Source organism: Tupaia chinensis, unplaced genomic scaffold (genome assembly GCF_000334495.1).
Source record: "Tupaia chinensis unplaced genomic scaffold, TupChi_1.0 Scaffold143796_1, whole genome shotgun sequence".
NCBI classification, from domain to species: Eukaryota; Metazoa; Chordata; class Mammalia; order Scandentia; family Tupaiidae; genus Tupaia; species Tupaia belangeri.
In genome coordinates, this window is record NW_006203646.1 from 2,646,259 (window position 1) to 2,667,038 (window position 20,780).

At 39.8% G+C, this 20,780-nt stretch overlaps 1 long non-coding RNA gene across 1 annotated transcript in view; it reads right to left on the reverse strand.

The window, feature by feature from the left end:
- Positions 1–20,780, reverse strand: part of LOC102499585 (uncharacterized) — a 246,334-nt gene extending 225,554 nt beyond the window's left edge. Inside the window, exons 1-2 of the long non-coding RNA XR_336932.1 lie at positions 20,621–20,780; positions 20,135–20,220 (exon numbers count right to left, since the gene is read on the reverse strand). This is a non-coding gene — a long non-coding RNA (uncharacterized LOC102499585). The remainder of the gene's footprint in view (positions 1–20,134; positions 20,221–20,620) is intronic.

Genomic DNA, 20,780 nt, shown 5'->3' on the forward strand with positions numbered 1-20,780 from the left:
AGAGAGCAAGCCACCAGGTCCAAGACTAGAACTACAGTCAGCCATGTGGGAGTCCAGTACTTTAACCACATCCCCACTATCTAGTGCCCAGCCTAAGCTTTAATAAAAGAATTTTTAATTATTTTCCCCACCAACCCACTTAGAACACCCCTTCTAGAACTTCCTCTCACCACTTCCATGCTCTAAACCTGTACTTCCTGTTTTCTCCATTAAAAAAACACACCTCTCCACATCTGGAGCCAGCAAATGGCATGGTAGTGAAGTAGTGGACTCTCACATGGCTACCCATAGTTCAAGTCCCAGACCTACTTGAGAGTCACACTGAGCACACGTGCATGCATGTCCAAGATCCCAGAAGAACAGAGTAGAAGGGATTGTGGCATGGTCATCCCTCTGGGGTTATTTTTCACTTTATGTCTCTCTGTCTCTCTCTAGTAAGTTCACAAGCTATATGACAAAATCTTTTTAAAAAAAATTTAAAAACTCCCCTATATATCATGATATCAATGACAATGAATTAGTTCCTATATTAATCTCTGCTGATACATTAATGACAACAAAAGCATGACAATGTTATCTTTTACTTATGTACATATAAGTGTCCTACATATGAAATATCTTATTCCATTGATGTGAATTTTTAACACAAGGAAGTCCAAGTAAAAAGAAATTTTGAATATTTAAGACATTTTCTGACTATAATAATACAAAATGCCTCATTGTAAGTTTTTATACTTCATAAAAGACTTGTACATTGACTATTTCAGAGACAACAATTATTAGTCCATTATAGAAATAAAGGAATTGAGGCTTAAAGAGTTTCATTTGTCACTTAAAAATCACAGGCAGGGACCAGCAGATAGTGTAATAGTTACGTGGCTGGACTCACACATAGTCAACCATGGTTTGAGTCCCAGACCCAGTAGCTTAAACTCACTCTGGGCATGTGTGCATGTGTGCCCAAGATCCCAAGGAACTACAGCATGGCCATCTCACTAGGGAGTGATTTCTCGCTTTCTGTCTCTCTGGCGAGTGCACATGCCTTATAGCAAAACTTTTTCTTTGTAAAAAAAAAAAAAAAATCACATACAAGGCTAACAAATGACAGATTCAGGATTATTTAATCCAGATCTTCTGACTCCAGGTACCGAGTTCATGTGCTCAACAAATACTTGTTGATCCCCTACTATGGGTCAGACACTGTCATAAGTTTTGGACAGAAGTAAATAAAACAGAAAAAAATATATTCTTGTTCCCATGAAGCTTACTAGAGCAACAAGGTCTGGACACTGATCCACTCACAGCTTCAGAGCACCACCTGTGCTCTGTGTACTCAGGGAAGTCTCTGGACACAAACCTGGAACCGTTCCTTGTAGGTCAGCCTCACAGAGTGTCACATTTGATCACTGAGCCATCATAGGGTCCCCTATGTCAGTCTTTAAAATAACTAAATATTCACCGACTGGTTTTGAAATTGGCATAGTTTTGATACCCAAAACTGACAAAGACCCTGTGAGAAATGAAAATGACAAACGAATCTCACTCATGAACATTGAACATTGAAACCAGCAATACATTGGGTTGTTGGAAAAATCATGACATATTTTTGTTTTTCTCTACAAAAAATGTGTCACAACTTTTCCAACAGCCCAACATAAAAAATGCAATATATCACAACCAAGTAAAGTTCATTTCAGGAATCTAGGTTTGAGTTAATATTTATAAGCCCATATTTGAAATTTGCTGCATTACATGTAGAATAGGCGAAGAGTAAGGGGGAAAGTTGTATGATTATCTCAGAAAATGAAAGAGAAAAATTATTTGAGAATATTCTGCATCCATTCATAGAAAAATGACAACTCCGCAAAGTAAGAATATAAGGAATTGTCTTATTCTACAAATTAATCTAGAGGTTATCTATAAAGAACATATAGCTGGGCCAGTCCCGTGGCCTTGTGGTTAAGGGAACCAGATACCACCTGGCTAATTGCACAGCTCAAATTCCAGCCCCAGAGGCTTGAAAAACATGCTGGTCATATGTATATGCATGTCCCAAATCCTGACAGGGTAGAAAAGTGTAGGAGAATGGGTTGTGGCATGCAGAAAAAGATTTGACAGGATCTAACTCTCTTGATACATAGATGGATGGATAGATAGATAAATAGATAGATAGATGATAGATAGATAGATAGATAGATAGATAGATAGATAGATAGATAGATAGATAGAAAGATAGATAGATAAACTAAAAAAAATCTAGGAATAGAAGGGAATTTATTTTACCTGACTAGGGCTATCTATGAAAAACTCACAGCTAACATCATACTTAGTAGTGAAAGATTATATGCTTTCCCCTAAGATCAGGAACAAGACAAGAATATCTGTTCTCACCACCTTTATGTAACATTATACTGGAGGTTCTAACTAAGGCAATTAGGTAAGAAAAAGAAATGCAAAGTAACCAGATTTGGGGGGAGGAAGAGTAAAATGATCTCTATTTGAAGATGACATAATCTCTACAGAAAACCCTAAGAAATTCACTTCCTCAAAAAATATTAGTCAATAGATGAATTCACCAAATAGGTGAGTGATAGTTAAAGAATATGGAGTTTTATCTTGAGATGAAAAAAAATGTTCTAAGATTGTGGAGATAGTTGCACATATGTGGATATACTAAAAACCACTGACTTGTATACTTTAAATGAGTGAATTGTACAGCATGTGCATTATATCTTATAAAGCTATTTTTGAAAGAGAGAGAGAAAGTTTGTCCCACAGCCTAGAAGTTAAGGGAGCCAGATCTATAGTACCAACTGCAGTTCAAACCTGGCCCTGGTGTTTTTAAAAACACACCAGCTGTGTGTGTGTTTGTGTGTGTGTGTGTGTGTGTGTGTGCCATGCATACATGCACACGTGTGCATACATATGCATGTGCACATGCCACAAATTCTGATGGGATGGAGAAATGAAGGAGGAAGGACTGCAGTATGACCATGTCCCATTAGAGGCACTTTTTCTCTTTCTCTTGTCTCTCTGTTTTTCTGTCTTTCTCATACATGCACATGTGCTTGGCGTGTGCCACTAGATCCAAGACTCAAACCATGTAGTTGGCCATATGGGATCCAGATAGCTTAACCACCATGCCACAGGTGGATCTACATTGATTATAGTTTGAGATGACAATGTTTTAGGTATATTAGGCTATATCAAATACATTATTTAAATTAATTTTACCTGTTTATGTTTTAATATAGCTGCTAAAGAATTCAAAATTATATACATGGCTCATTTGGAATTTCTACTGGACAATGCTGCTCTAGAGATCTTATCCTAATGACTTAAACTCTCTGACCTTCAATTTCCTCATCTTTTGTAACAGTTAAAATAGTACTAACTTCACAGGGCTATGGAAAGATTAAGTGGTTTTAAAGAACTGAGCACAAGAATGTTAGCCCTTATTATAAATGTTAAGTCTTATTATCAGGTAAGCCCCTGGGTATTACTGAATATAGAAGTCATATTGAAAATCTCTAACAGAATTCTTGAATTTATTTTATTACCATAAAATTATTTTTAGCATTAAAGGGGATTTTAGAAACTACCGCATCTAGGAATCATCAATTGTCATCTTGCCAAACTGTTGTTTAGACAATACCAGGGTTTTTAAGAATTGAATCTGAGTGTCTTCATCATGAGATTGTCCTCTCTACTTTGCTGCAGACTTAACCACTCTCTACGCCCCTGGCAAAGCCATGGGTCACCTCACTGTTACCAAAGGCATTGGAGTTTAGACCTACTCAATCCCAAACTAGTCCAAACCCTTCATTGTCTTAAAAAAAAAAAAATGAAGAAATTGGGACCCATGGAAAAGGACACTCAGCTTGTGAGTGCAGATTTGAGACTGTAAAGTGCCAGGCCAGTTCCTCGCATATCCAACACAATCTGCAGAAGACCCTGACTAAGGGGGCAGCAGTGCCAGCTGTCCAGAGTGTGTTCTAATATACAGCCCCTAGGGTTTTGGTGGGACTCTGAGTGCTCTTTAGCTTACTACCACTAGTAAGTGGTATAAATCATCACTGGAGCTTTGACACCTTTAATGAAGACCAGTGGATCATCCTAGTAGAGAGAGAGAACACAGCACAGGAAACCAGAAGTTCCAAATAGCCAGACTGAAGATGCCCAAATCCAGTTCTGTGTAAATCTGCCCATTACCCTTTCTTGCAACATGAATCTTCTCCCTTTTATTTCCTTCCTAATATTTGTTTGGCAAATTAAACTTAAAAAGCTCAATTATTTGATTCCCAGGATAGACCTGCAGAAAAAGGTAACCTGAGGTTACCATTCCATTTTATTGTCAAGAAAACAATACAAGAAGTCAGAAAGAGTAGAGCTAAGCAAGGACCCAAAGAATGTTTCCCAAAATGCAATCAATACATGTTTTGGTTTTTGCCATACCTACATGCTGCCTGCACTATTTAGTTATAATTTTATTTAACAGACACTTGGTTTTTATTTAAGTCAATTGCTGTTGAAAGGAATTTTTCTTCAGTGATTTCATTAGAAAATCACTCTCATTCACTATTAGTAGAAAATTAATAAATGCAGGGACCAGCAATAAGTGTAATGGCTATGTTGCTGGACTCCCACGTAGTCAACCACTCTTCGAGTCCTGGACCCGGTGGCTTAAACTCACGCCGGGCACGTGTGCGTGTGTGCCCAAGATCCCGAGAGGAGAATGGAGGAGAAGGGATTGTGGCATGGCCATCCCTCCTGGGGGGTGATTTCTCGCTTTCTGTCTCTCTGTCTCTCTCTGTCTTTCTGGCAAGTGCACACGCCCTATAGCAAAAATCTCTCTCTCAAAAAAAAAGAAAATTAATAAATACAATATCAGACCATTCTAACTAAAAACAGTTGCCTGGAGAGTTTTAAAATCCCAATGCCCAGGCCTGATCCCAGACCTATTCAATCATACTTCCTCTGGGCAAGGAGAGACCAGGCATTTTTAAAGCTCTCACCAGGAAATGGTAAGCAAGGGTGAGACCCTCTACAACAGATGCTATTGACTGCTAAATCTTGTGAGACTGAAGACAGGCTGCTCTTTGTTAAGTGAGATCAACCAGTGATGGGGAGGTTCTAAAGATGCACAATCCCAAAACTCAGACTTTTTCCTTAATAGCATCAAAAGAACTGGAAAATAACTTTGAAGATGGGAAAGTTCTCATGTGTGAGTCATTGCTCAACAAGTTACTCTTTCGCCTTCCAAAATCACCTTACATGGCACTTGCCCTTTGGAAAACACTGAACCAGAAGACCCAAGGTGGTCTGGTTTCTATTTCTGTGCCCTTTCAGCTCCAATGGCCAGCTTCAAAATCAAAGACTCCAACAAGGTAACTGGAGATCCCCTAGTCATCTCTATGTGTTCTCCAGCAGGGACTTCAAATGCCTGCATTTACATCACACATTTGAGTCTCATCCTTCTATTTCAGAATCAATCTTCTCAGTGGTATGCATTAGGAAACCTTAAGGTAAGACCAGCAGTTGGCATAATGGCTATGTCACTGGCCTCCCATGTAATCGACCACAGTTCAAGTCTCATACCCAGTGGCTTAAGCTCACACCGGGCGTGTGTGCATACATGCCCAAGATCCTGAGAGGAGAATGGAGGAGAAGGGATTGCAGCATGGCCATCCTCCCTAGGGGGTGATTTCTCATTTTCTGTCTCTCTGTCTCTGTCTTTCTGGTGAGCGCATGCACCTATAGCAAAAACGTCTCCAAAAAAAAAAAAGAAAGAAAAAGAAAACCTTAAGACAAAACTGCATCTCTGTCTTTCATTTCCTCTCAAGGAATCCCTCATTTTCACTCAGAAATGTCTGAACCTGAAGAAGGTTTAAGTCATCCATACCCTTTTGGATCTTAAAAGGAAGTATCACCAGGGAAGGGAGAAATAGGAGACAGGGTGCAGAAAGCCACATGACTTTGAGAGGGGCTTCTGCTATTTGGTTTCTCTTTCTGCCCCCACCACTAAACACACAGAAGCACCCAATGACAGCCTGTCCCAGTGGAGCGATGAGTTTAGAATGAAAGCTGGACTTTTGGGTGGGAAATCCAGATCTCCAAGACATCATTTCCTCCTCTGGCAGGGGCATCACCAGTAGACCTGGGTACCTGCCTGACAGTTCTGGGAACTCCAGATCTCAAAAACATCATTTTTCCCTCTGGCCTGGGGCATCACCAGTAGACCTGGGTACTGAAGACAGAAGTCTGACTACTTTTTCCTATTTCCAAAATCCTTTCCAGAGGGCCTGGAGGGAATCACACCCCAAAACATTAACAGACCATTTTGACCCACTGATGACAGGGCTCTTCCTACATCCTATCTCTGGCATGGTATCTTTGTGAGGTATATAAAGCCTCCTTATCTCTGTTAAAGTACATTCTTTTCTGATTTCAGCAACTTTTCTTTTCCAATCACTAATCTAAAACTGTAAAACCCATCTATAACCTACAAGCCTCCCCTCCCTTTCAAATATCCCGCCTTTTTGGGCCAGATCAATAGAAAAACTCTTCACTAAATTCCAAACTTTGTCTCTTGCTCTCAGAACCAAATAAAAGGAACCCCTGTACCTGATCACCCTAAAAAAAGGCATGTTTTGCCCTCTCTCCAGGCCTAGGTCACACATATTCGTGCTTAGAAATAATTGCATTATTATTTTTTGCAGAGTTCATTATTTCCATCGACAGTGCCTACCTGCCAGGTCTTGTGGACTCAGGTTTGAAGAATTTCTCCAAGAGGAGGGTATGGCCTCAAGGACAGGCAGTCTGACTCACTAAACAGGAGTAGAGCAAAGCTCTGATCTCCTCACTTCCTATATTTAATGCTGATGCACTGTCTACCACCAGATGGTCAGACTATTTTATTGTCTTGTCAGCAGAAATCATTCCTCCTATTTTCTTTGCAGCTTAAGACTCACCCTTGAGGTCTCCTGTCTACTCTCCATCCCAGAGCTAATAGTTCTGTCTCTGAGTCTTAGCTTTCACTGAGCCCATGGTCTAGACTGTCCTTCTGCTCTGCCTCACCTGTCCAAGCCAGACATTATTAATTCTATTCATTTAAATGTTAGATGATAAAATAATAAATTTTATTTATTGCTAAATAAAATATTATTCATAATAATATTTAATATTTTTAGAGTGCTGCCATGGGCCAAGAACTCACATGCATGATCTTCACCAACTCATATACTAGACAGTGTCTCATTATCCCTGCCCTGCCATTTTCTATCTCTATGATATAAGTCACTTTTTCTCTCTGTGCTTCATTTTCCTCAGACATCAATGAGGATTATACCTTCCTCTTAAGATGGTTGTCAGGATAAAATAAGTTAATGTATAAAAACATGTAACACAGTACCTGACACCTGGTTTTGTTCAGTATCATTATTTCTTGTGTAGATATTATCCCCATTTTATGGATTAGATAACCAAGGCAACAGAGAGGTTGAGTAAACAGCCCAAATTCATTGAATTATTCTTCCCTTTGGTCTTAATTGTGCTTTGCTCATCACAAGGATAATCCCCCAATTACCCTGAGAACTGGTTTTGTCAGTCTCAATCAGCCAGGAAAATTTGCATACATGATGTCACACACAAAGAGAAAGTTAAATTGCCTTGAAGTTAACTGGTTCTGCTGGTTTCTGTCCTTTGAGACAATGTGATATTTACATTGCATCAAGGTTCTGAGGCATTCCAAAGAAGGTCTGCTCATTAATCCTCACACTTTCTCTCTCATCCACCAAGAATAAAACACAGCTATGGGAAATGAATAAGGAGAACCAAGGAATGTGTTGGTAGAGCTGGATACTGAATTCCTTCTCTGCATTTCAACTCTTTTGCTCTTTAATTATCTTCTGGCAGGATGTTCCTGATTACAGAGCCAACAGCTAAGGCTTAGCCAGCTCAGCTGAAGGTATGACAAGAACCAACCCTTCAGATGCTCAGCACTCATTTCTTCATCAAGGGCCCCCAAATCACAATTGCAAATCAGATACTCATTTCCTCTTGATTCAATCTCACATGCTTTCATTCTACTGCTGAAGATCTGTATGTATTTCTCACCCTTTTCCTCCTCTCCGCTATCCAACTTAGCTGGATAGCATGGGTTAGAACTGTGGGTCCATTCCCATTGAGTTCAGGACAAATAAGATGCAATTTTCAGAGAGGGTGACAACTTTTCTTCCTGGATTCCAAGCAAAAAACGTGTTCACACACTGCTATGAGAAAGAGTTGACTGGCAAAGGAATATCTTAGTTCCATAGTCTGAAAGTAGTAATGTCGAGTTTGGTAGTTCTCAAAGTGTATACCAGTTCATCCCAGAGTAGCATAGTGAATCCTCAGGAGTTAGGTGAGATATTAAAAATTCTGTAATGGAAACACATCCATTGACGACTATAAGAACTCAGGGTTGTTCATAGCCTCAACATTAGATCATGTTACAATACATTCCTTTCAGTGATGGCATATTTTTGCAAAACCTTGTTTTTAACAGTTACTGTGACAAACAGTAAATGCCACAAGGAAATCTGTGTGGAACAGGAAATAAGGGTCACAGTGACCAATCTGATTCCAAAGTTTGGTGAGATGTGTACAGTGTCCAACAGAAATACACATTCACTAGTAAGTAATTGTGGAGATTCAAGAGTACAATTAAAATATTGTTTTTTTCTTTTAAAGTATGCATAGCATTTTTTCAAATGACTATTAGAATATTCTTAAGGCATAAATGCTTTGTAAGTTGTTTGGACCCACGTATTTAATAAGTGGAACTGTTAAATATTTCTTTTGGCTGAGGGGTGACATGAAAAAATTACAGGGGCACCAAGGGCTCTGTAAACTAAGAAGGTTAAGTTGAGTTGGCCATGTTTTGTAGCTCCCAGGGATCTCATTTGTTTTTTATGTTTTTGCAAAGCATACTGAATCTTGGTTTTGATTGTCATGGCTGTTTCAGCTCAGTGACCTCTATCTTCAAATGCCAAAGGTGTTCACACAGAAGGCATTGCTAGCCACACTCTCAGTCCAGTGCCAGCCTCTCCCCACTTCTCTACACTTCACACTGGCCCCCTTTCAGGTCCTCAAACACACCAAGCCTTTTCCCATCATCATGACTCTGTTCATTCTTACCCTGGTTCACTTTCAGGTCCCATCTTACATGCCACCTCATCAGAGAGGCACCCCAACTTAGTGTGCCAGCGTATGTCTTATTACTCTCTGTCTCACCACCCATTTGTTTCCTTCATGACATTTCCTTCATGTCCTATCCACATGTGTGTTCACCTCCATGAAGATAGACTCTAGGTCTGTTCTGCTCATAACCACACTCATGGAACTTAGCACAATACCAGACACCTAATTGTCACTCAATAAATAACTGTAAGATAAACAAATGCCAGTTAAAATCATGCAAGACTATTTTGATGGTGGCCAAGCTCAAAGCATTTCAGAAGGCATTTTTGGCAAAAAGCCTGTCAGATAGAAACATGGGGCAATTGCACCACTGGCCCCAGGCAGAGGCAGTCGAGGGTGGTGTTGAGATCCAGAATCCAGCTCTGCTACCTCCTTGCTGGCAGACATAGAGCAAGTTACTCACCCTGTCTCTGCCCCCAGTGTCTTTGCCTGTTAAAAGTTGTTAAAAGGATTAACTATAAAGCTCTTAAGTGGTTTCTGGCAAGAAACAAGAGTTCTAAATAAAAGTGAGCTGCCAGTATTAGGACGGTGTTCAAGGACTACTCCATAAATGTTCACATACTATACTTATTAAGGGAAGTTTCTGCGTCAGAAACTGATAGCCTCAATTACTCTTGCTAGTTTTGGAACATGAGGGGTCTTCAAAAATTTTCTGGAAAATAGGTATTAAAAAAATCCTGGGCTGGCTCTGGCCCTGAGGACTAAAGCAGCCTGATCCCACATGGCTGACCATGCAGTTCAAGTTCCATACTTACTGGCTTAAGAACATGCTGGGGGGGAATCAGCAGATGGCGGAATGGTACCATCACTGTACTCCCACATAGTCAACCACAGTTTGAGTCCCAGACCCAGCAGCTTAAAACTCATGCCAGGGATGGGTGTGTGTGTGCATTCCCAAAATCTGGAGGGAGGTTGCAGCATAGCCAACCCTCATTGGAGGGTGATTTCTCACTTTCTGTCTCTATGTCTCCAATAAGCACACATGCTCTATAGCAAAAAAATCTCTCTAAGAAAAGAAAGGAAGGAAGGAAGGAAGGAAGGGAGGGAGGAAAGAAAACACACTGGTTATATGTGTGTTCATGCCCAAAATCCTCAAAGGAGAGATGGAAGAAAAGGAATTGCGGCATGATCACACCTCATGGGGGATGTTTTCTCATCCCTCTCCCTTTCTATTTCTCTTTGGCAAATGAACATGCGCTCTGGTAAGATTTAAAAAGAAAAAAACTATGTATGGATTTCAAAAAAAATTTGCACCAAAATAAACTCATACATTAATTTCATTTCTCTACAAATGTTTTAAAGTCTCCTCAGATAAGACTCAGTGCAAGAATCCATACATTGTAAATTAGCTCCCAGACTCATTGGTGTTCCTGGCTCAACTTGTGATTGGAGTGGAAAAAAAGTTGTTGTGGAATTTTGATAATCCAATAAGACAACAGAAATGGAGAAAGTTGGCTACACTGCTATCCATTTGTCTAGAAGGCTTGCTCCAATGGCCCCCAGCACATGGCTGAGTAGGTTCACTTGATATTCCCAACCCTGGGATTGCTCCCTTTTAACCAGTTCTCTTTATGTTCTAGGTTTAAAGGTAAGCCCAGTACACCCTGGTGTGTAACCAGTGGTACCCAAGGAGCCCAGGAGGGCTGGGTTCACTTGTAGTCACAGATGGAAATGCCATGTGGCTGCTTCTTTGCAGTGGGAGGAAGCACAAGTCCCAATCTTCATTGTTCACGAGATTGCTACTGCTCTCCTTCCTGGGCCTTCTACCTATCACACCTTCCCAGCTGATCCTCAAGTCTGGATCCCTCATTCTCACAAACTTTGGGATCACAAACCACTCTCTTTCTGAAGAATTATCTATGTCTTCTATTTCATGTGAACCCACACCTTAGGAAATCATTTATCCCTCTGGCCTTCTATAAAAAGAGATTCAAAAATTTTTGTTAAAAAGGAAGAAACTAAAGTATAAGTTTAGGACCCGGTGGCAGCTCAGCAGTAACACAACTGGTCTCCCATGGAAAAGGTCCTGAGTTACTTTCCCAGGACCTCCCTGAGCACACTGAGCACGTGCACATGCCTGTGATCCAGGCTGGCTGAGATATGGGCTGGATCACAGCATAAAAATCCTGTTGAAAGTCTCTCTCTCTCTCTCTCTCTCTCTGAAAAAAATTTAACTTTTTTTTAGAATAAAAGTGTATTTGGTCCAAAATTTTTTTGAAATACACACAGTTTTTCCCTAATACATATTCCATGCACTTTCTGAACACCCCTAATATATGGCCTATAATATATGGCCTACCTAAGAAAAATACCTTTTCTGCCAATCTGAATTGCATTCACCTTATAAACATAATGCCAGGTGTTCGCACGTGATCATTCTACAGATGATACTATTGGACCCAAAAAGTGATGTGTTTCAATCCCAGCTTCTTCACTTACTACCTACATTTTCTATGGCAAGTTAACTTTACATCTCTAAGCTTCAGTTGTCTTATCTTTAAAGTAGGCAGGGTAGTATCTTCCTCATGATTTTGTGGTGTGCACTAGCTGACAAAATGCATGTGAAGTACACAGCACTGTACCCAGTCATAGGATGCTCTCTTGACAAAGATAGCTACTGTGTTTCTCACATTAATTTGTCATTCTTCAGGTCTAAGTTTAAGACATCAATTCTCCTGGGAAGTTTTCCCTACCTATCACTCCAAACATGTGTGCTTCTAAAGCACCCCACTCTGACTGTCACCATAAGAGTGTCACACTGCAATGTCATTGCCTCTTGGCTTTTTTATTGCCACCTGCCATACTGTGAGCACATTACTGGTGGGGACAGTGTTCTCTCTATCCTAGCATAGCACCTGGCACAAAGTAAGTGCTCAGTAAATATTTTGTCAAATGAGAAATAATTCACTAAACAAATAGTCAAAGACAAAATAGTTGGAAATTTTTCCTGTGTTATACATGTATACTTGCTACATGTGTAGACCAGAGATTCACTTGCCAACCAACCACATTACTTTTTTTAGAATTATTTTATTTATTTATTTATTATTAATTTTTAACTTTCTATAGTTATTGGAGAGAAAGACAGAGAGAAAGAGAGAAAGTAAGAAAACAAGCTGCCAGGTTCCAGACCTGAACCATGGTCAGACATGGGGGAGTCCAATTCCCCAATCACCTCACCAGTTGCTGCCCCTCATATTCCTTTCTTACATTATTTAATTTTAATCAAAGTCACAATGCATTGAGCTATCTTCTATGCAAAATGTAAGATAATCATTCTATCTGAACTTTGAAGCAGGTATTGTTAGTAGCTCCATCTTACAGAAGAGGATAGGAGAGTCAGAGAACTGAAATAATTTGTCCAAAATCACCCAGCTAGAAGAACAGTTCTGGGGCCAAAACCTAAGACTGTCCATCTCCAGGGTCTGTTCTCCATGCTGTCACATGACAAAACTGAGGATACTACTTTTCCTTTTTGCTAAATTTCTCTGGCCTCGCAAATATTAGAGTAGCATTTCATCACCATCAGTGCTTACATAGCAAATACAGTAATGCCTTAGGTAGAAAGTCATTTGGTGACTCATCACCCCCTACCTGGTCACATTTCTGTCTTGGCATTATTTAACCTCATGCCTCATCGTCTCCTCAACTGAAGTGTAACCGGTTATGGTAGGTCATTTGGGATAGGGGAGCAACTCAAGATTCTCTTTTTCCAAGGTCTAAAACAAATATCTTTCACCTACTATGAAGCAAAAATAAAATCTAGTGTCTATTTGGCTGTTAACGTGTTAGAGTAAAAGGAATGAAAAGATCAAGGAAAATCTGAAGGAAACGTTTGGGAACACTTGACTTGGATTTATGGTATACCTCACTTGCATGTCTGGGAGTTCAGGAGGTATCACAAGAAGAGAGATATATTTAATAACTATTGTACTACAAGGGGTCTTGCAAGAGTCCATATTATGGAAAATACATATCATTTAAAACAACTTTTGTGTACCAAAATAAGCTCATGCTGATGTGTTATAACATATCTGAACAAAATCTATTTCCACGATCTACTGGAGGCACTAAGAAGGATAAGGCATCATCCTATCAGAGCGACATGAATGCTCCTAAAATTGAAGCAACAAACATCAAAATTATGGTGAGGCCTGGATAGAAGAATAGTGACATCATTGAGGCTGTACAAAAAGTTTATAGTTTGGGAACCAGCAGTTAGCGTAATGGCTATGTCGCTGGACTCCCACGTAGTCAACTGTGGTTCGTGTCCCGGACCCGGTGGCTTAAAACTCACGCCGGGCACGTGTGCGTGCGTGCCCAAGATCCCGAGAGGAGAATGGAGGAGAAGGGATTGCGGCGTGACCATCCCCCCTGGGGGGTGATTTCTCGCTTTCTGTCTCTATGTCTCTCTCTGTCTGTCTGGCGAGCGCACGCGCCCTACAGTGAAAATCTCTCCAAAAAAAAAAGTTTATAGTTTATAGAAAAGTTCTGGTACAATGCCCCAAAGAAACTAACAGTTTATAAATGGATAACTCATTTTAGAAGCTGATGTTAAAGATGACACCTGCAGCAGCAGACTCTCCACATCAGTTTACGAGGGAAAAAAATAATCCTGTTCATGCCCTAATTGAATGGGACAAATGATGAACAGTTGAAACAGAAACAGTGCTATAGATATCTCAGCTGGTTCAGCTTACACAATTCTGTCTGAGAAATAGAAGTTGAAGAACGTTTCTCTTGTGCAAAGTTTCTACTTTAATTTCCAGATCAGACGCAGAGCTTTTGACAGAAATTTTAAACAAATGGGATCAAGATCCTGAAGCATTTTCTTGAAGAACTGTAAAAGAAGATGATGTGTGGCTTTACCAGTATGACCCTGAAGACAAAGCACAATCAAAGCAATGTCTACCGCCAAGAGTCCAATCAAAGCAAACAGACTGTTCAAAAGCAAAGATCGTGGCAATAGGTTTGGGCCATGCCCAAGGCATTTTGCTTGTTGACTTTCTGAAGGGCCAAAGAACAAGAACATCTGCTTATTCTGAGAGTGTTTTCAGGAAAACACCCAGGAAAGCTTCCCCAGAAAGTGCTTCTGCAATGTGACAACACTTTCACTCATTTCTCTCACCAAATAAGGGTGATTTTGTAAAAGTTTTACTGAGAAATCATTAAGCTTTCACTTTGCAGTCATGATTGATCTCCTTCTAATTTCTTTCTCTCGTCTTTTTTTATTGCCAGAATGTGCACCAGAGAATGGGACAGAGAAAAAGAAAGCACCCCTCCCCACCAATGGGGCATGCTTACAACACGAACACTTTTCCTCTGTTTCTCTTTCTGTCAGGATTTTGGGTATGTGCACACGTGCACACAAACACATGCACACACACACACACACACACACACATGCACACACGTGCACACACACACGCACACACACACACACACACACCATGTTTTTCAAGCAGTCAGGGTCAAGACTAGAACTGCACAATCAGTCATGCCGGATCTGGCTCCCTTACCCACTGTGCTACAGGTCTAGCCTTTGTTCCTCAGTCTCATTAGGTTGTAGGAAAGCTGTGACATATTTTTCTGTTTTCTATGCAAAAATCATCGTGACTTTCCTGACAACCCAATAAAAAGCAACAATCTTTAAAGGGCATCCACTTTTCTTCAGTTAAAAAAGACTGCATTGACACAGGTAAACTCCCAGGCCTTTTTCAGGGATGACTAAATGGCTGGTATCATTGCTTAGTAACAGAAGTGTTTTGACCTTGATGAAGCTTTTGTTGAGAAAAAGTTTATACATATTTTAAAGTTTACTTATTTATTGCTCCCATGAATAAGAGAGACAAAGATAGAAAGACAGAGAGACAGCACCCCATACAGAGTCTTGACACAGTGATCCACTCAAGCCCCAGCCTATCCCAGATTATGAGCAAGTGGATGCCCTGTATACTCAAGGAGGTCTCCCGACTTGAACTGGGAACTTCTCATGTGGGATTGCCTCATGGAATATCATGTTTTATCACTGTACCTGGACCTATATTTTTCATTTTATCTTTTAACTTCATATTTCCATGAACTCTTTGAAGTTCCCTGTATTTTATCTTAAAAAAAAAATAAGACCAGAGACATCCAGAGACATGACATATTTTTAAGGAGTGCCATTAAGAATATTGAGGGGCCAGCAGGTGGTGTGATGATTAAGGCACTGGATTCCCACATGGCTGACCACAGTTTGAGTTCCAGACCTAGATGCTTGCTTCCTCACTTTCCCTCTCTCTGTCTCTCTCTGGTGAGCACACATGCCCTATAGCAAACTTTAAAAAGTAATAATAATAACACAAAAAATATAAGAAACCAAGAAAATATCTCTCCTCTAAGGGAAAAGAATAACTCCTCTTCCTCCACAGAGAATACAAGGGAACTCATGAAAATGTCAGATAAAAAATTTATTATATTCATAGTGATAAAGCTAACAGAGATGCAAGAGAATAGAGGCAACAAACTCCAAAAGATGCAGGAGAAAAGAGACACCGAGTTCCAGGAGGTGAGGAAGTTCTTGCACAATCTGAAAAAGGAGATACATACCATAAAAAAGAATCAAATGGAATTGTCAGAGATGAAGGCTGTAATACAAGAAATTCAATACTTCCTTTGAAAATACCAAAAGCAGATTAGATCATGCAAAAGATAGAATCTCAGTTGTAAAAGATAGAACCTCTGACCTAGAAAAATTCACCAAAGAGACTGAGAAAATAACCCCCCAAAATGAGAATAACATATGAGTAATACTAGATTCCATTAAACACCCAAACAACCGGATCATTGGTATCCCAGCAGGTGAAGAAACTAATAAGAGTATTGATAATCTATTCCATAACATCCTGGGAAAAAACTTTTCAAACCTAGAGAGATACTTAAATATCCAGACCCAAGAAATACAAAGGACCCCACATAGAATCAACCCAAGAAGATCTTCCCCAAGGCACATCATAGCCAGATTGACCAAAACCACAGACAGAGACAAGATACTAAATTTGGCAAGAGAGAAACATCAAGTTACTTTCAAAAGCTATCCTATAAGACTAACGTTGGACCTCTCATTGGAAACAATGCAAGCAAGGAAAGAATGGGAAAATACATTCAAAGTGTTAAGTGAAAAACAGTTTCAACCAAGAATAGTATACCCAGCAAGATTACCTTTCATATGGGGAAAAAGAAAAGAAAAAAGTTCTCAAATAAACAAAAATTGAAAGAATTTACCAACACCAGATGTGCTCTCTAAGAAGTGCTGAAGGGAGTGCTATACCAGGAAAACTAAAGTCAGACACACAGAGATCAGAGTACAAGAAACAACCAAGAGGACCAGCAGTTAGCATAATGGCTATGTCGCTGGACTCCCATGTAGTCGACCGCGGTTCAAGTCCCGGACCCGGTGGCTTAAAACTCACGCCAAGCATGGGTGCGTGCGTGCCCAAAAACCCAAGAGGAGAATGGAAGAGAAGGGATTGCAGCATGGGTTACCCCCCAGGGGTTATTTCTCGCTTTCAGTCTCTCTGTCTGTCTGGTGAGCACAAAAAAAAGGAAACAACCAAGAGAATGACCAGTCTAATGGTAGGGGCAAGTCTGGAGTTGAATGTTAACTTCCAGAGTTTAAATGGAAAGATCAGACCACAGTAACACTGCAAATTCATTAGAAGAAAGATGAATTACATAAGTCCAAACTAGTGAAATAGAATAGACTAAAACATTACTGATTTTCTTTGATGCTTTGATTTCCATATTTAAGGATTTTTGTCTTCTCTTGAACTGTTGATAGGTTCATCTACCTACTATTGCATTGAACCCTAACCTTTTTCCTGGCTTTAAGTTTTAAGCAAATTTCTCTTAACACTTTTTGATTTTGATCTATTAAAACTAATTTTTTTGAAATTAAAAATGCATTAAAAATTCCTATTAATACCTATTTAATGACTGCAGAAAGCTATATAGCCCCAGCAAGGTGCTACTTTATAGTATGTTCACTTTACTCACTGAGGTTTACGCCTAAAGTCAGACATGCGTTCATAAATATGTATATATCAGCTGTGCTAGCTATTGAAAGTCTTTAAATTAATTAAAATCCTTAGTGAAGCAATAAAATGTGGGGGAGAAAAGGCATGGAAAACAACTGTACATACCATACAGTGGGGGAAAAGGGGAGGAATTGGCAGAGGGTGAGAGGTAGGGAATCAAGGGGGGAAAAAGCAAAATATATAAGAAACAAGAAATAGAAAATTATTTGTTGATGATAACATAACATGTATGGTTGTATCCTTGATTGAGGCAATATACAATGTATACTGGATGGAAAATCTCATTTTGTATACTGTATTGAGGTACAGTGAATGACTGTAAATAAATAGATAAATAATTTTTAAAGAAAAAAATAAAATAAATAAATATTAACAAAGAATAAATATATAGGATTTTCAAAACCAAGGATTAGAGAGAAAATGATAGGGCAGGAGGCCAAAGGTCATAGATACCTTTCACAGATTTCCAGAGCAAGGTTCAATAAAACCTGGATGAATGTAAATTATCTATGAATAGAAAAACAAATGCAGTCTCATATGTGAGTACCAAAACAAGTCAAAGTGGAAAATGCTCCAATTCGTAGGCCCAGGCTTAAGGTAGAGTTACAGCTCACCTGGGGAATCCTATGTGCTCCAGGGCTTCTCCTCACAAAATGTGCTTTATGTGTTTTGACAACTTGTGCTGTAAATGCAACCCAGTAAATAGTCCATAAATATTTGTTGGTTGGAGTTGATGTAAAAAGGGAACAACTGGACAGGACGTGACAGGACTTTGCCCCAGATGCCTGCCCTCTGCACATCATTCCCACCTTGCCTTGTTCTACCCATCTCCACTAACAGCAAGACCAGACCAACTGTCCCACACCTTTCTAGTATAAGCATTTCTACACCTCAGCCATTCCACAGCCTAGCACACACCCACTTCCTTCTAATTATCTACACACCCATTCCTTTCACTGGGATTAACCTAGAATTACATCTACAGAGGAAAAGAAAAAGGTTTCTACATGCAAGTGGCAAAAACAATGTCAACATAGAGGATATGTCTTACTCTGCAGTCAGTCCAGCTGAGCAGGCCAAAGATGCCCAGTGGGATGAGGAAACTCTGTAGTGACTGCACCTAACACCCTCTGCCTTCATATCCTGGGCCAAAGATGACATTGTGGAAATGAGATCAGAGTCATCATTGAAGGGCTAGAGATTGGCAAAGACAGTTTAATCCCTTTAAGCATGAAGCTGACTCTAGGAATCTTTCACAAAGCATTAAAATAAAAAGTATGTATTTGAGGGATGCTTGAAAATTGAATGAGAACACTTCAGGCAGTTTTCTGCCTCCAGGAAATACCACAGATATTTCTCCATCACCACTCATAAAAGTACACCATTTCAGTGACTTGGTGACTTACATACCAGGAAAAGGTTATAACCCATGAGCACATTCAATTATATTTAAAATATGAATCATGGTCTAACCCAGGTCTATGTGATTCTAGAACATAAATTCCTAAACTACTAGATATACTACCTTTGGTACATGCTTCACTCATTTCTTCTTTCAATAACATCTTTTTCTGAATAGAAAAATGAGAGTTTGGGCTAGCTCCATGATGCAGCAGCAATGCCTTGCTCAAGAGAAGCTGGATCCCACATGGCAACCACAGTTAGGATCCATGGCCTAGTCAGCCTAAAACATGCTGGGCACATGCACAAGTACCCAAGACCTAATGGACTGGACTGGAGGAAGGGGTTTATGGCATGACCAGACTCTGTGGAAGGTACCTCTATCTTTCTTTCTCTTCTGCATGCATGTGTACTCTATCATGAATTTTTAATAATAATAATAATAGTAAGCAAAATAAAGAAATACAAGTTCATTGTAGACATTTTTGGAAATTCAGAAAATCATAAAGAAACTGAAAATCATCCATAATCATACAATTCAGATATATACTGTTAAATTTTTGGCTCTAAAACCTTCTATTTTTTTTTTTCTTCAAGAGTATACATCTTTGAGATGATAAGTGGAAGCTACTGCTCATACCCCTAGTTTAGAAGTACCCAGACTGTCAGAGGAAGATAGTCTTCATTATCCACACAATTATCACGTGTCTTCATTTCATTGACAGTTTAATCGCTTAGGTTCAAATAACAGACAGAGTGATTTTCAGTTGCCTACTTATTTTCAACTTGTGGAAGTATTCGGTCCCATTTAGATAGCCAGATAGATAGATAAAAATATACAGAGAAATATCAAGAGACTTTGGAGGAATATACATCAAAATCTTGGCAATGGCTACCCCTAGGAGTCACAGAATCAGAGCTTCAACTTTTTATGCTATGTATTTTCTATAATGCATGCATGTATTACATGTATAATTTTCTAAACAGTTTAATTTTATATTTTCAATAGTAACATGAGCATGCACAAGAGAGAGGGAGAAAGAAGCACCCTCAACAGGGTCTCATCACACTGTGATCAATCCCCTTTACCTGGTCCTCCAACTCCTCAGGATTCCAGATGTCAACAGGCACACCCAGTATGTTCTTCAGACCAACTGGGGATCCAAACCCATGGTTGCAGTACAACTTCCAACCTTGCAGGGCACATGAGTTACCACTGCACCACCATGGCTGAGCAACATTTTCATTTTTAAAATTACACATTTTAGCTTGCAAAATTTCTCCTATTTGAGATATGTACTAGAAGCTTAAAGCATTCTTCTGGGGGGAGAAAAGGTTCTGTGGTCAAAAATTCTTCAAGTTATTTTTGGTTTCTAGGAGGGCTCCCTTCATTTCACAGCTAAATTATCACTCACGTTAAGCTGCAGCTCACTGTTCATCAGCAGACCTTCTAGGCTGTAGGAAGCTCATGGGCTTGGATTCAGTTTTCTGGAATCAGGATCTGGATTGTGAAGCAGGACAAACTTCTGAGAAATCAGGTCAAAGCGTTTTGGGCTGACAGTACTAGAGTGCTGGCTAGCCTTGTAGGGTATCCAAAGAGGAGTGAGGCCTCGGATGTATCCCCAGACATTGGAGCAGAGGGGTACAGTGTGCCTCAAAGGGCAGACCATGGTTCCCACATGAATCTCCAATGTAAAAAGTCAGAGTCCTGAGTACCCCCCCCCACCCTGCACCTCTGAACCCTAGATCCACTGAATCACAATCTCTGAGTATGGGGCCTAAGAACATGACATTTTTGTTATTTCTACATGAAGTATGAGAACTGCTTCTGTGGGTGACTAGACTCATTAAAACAGGGGACAAAGATAGAACAGGTGCAAGTTCTTTCTCCTCGTGGTTACCTGGGTGTTCAGTGTCGAATTAGTGTCTTGGCCATGGCCATGTGGTTTCATGGCACGAGGACAATTATGAGTCCAGTTTTGATTACTAGTACATTAATTCCATCTGCTTTCTTTCACTCTTCTTGTCATCTTTAAGGTCCCCTTGTGAACCACCAAAAGC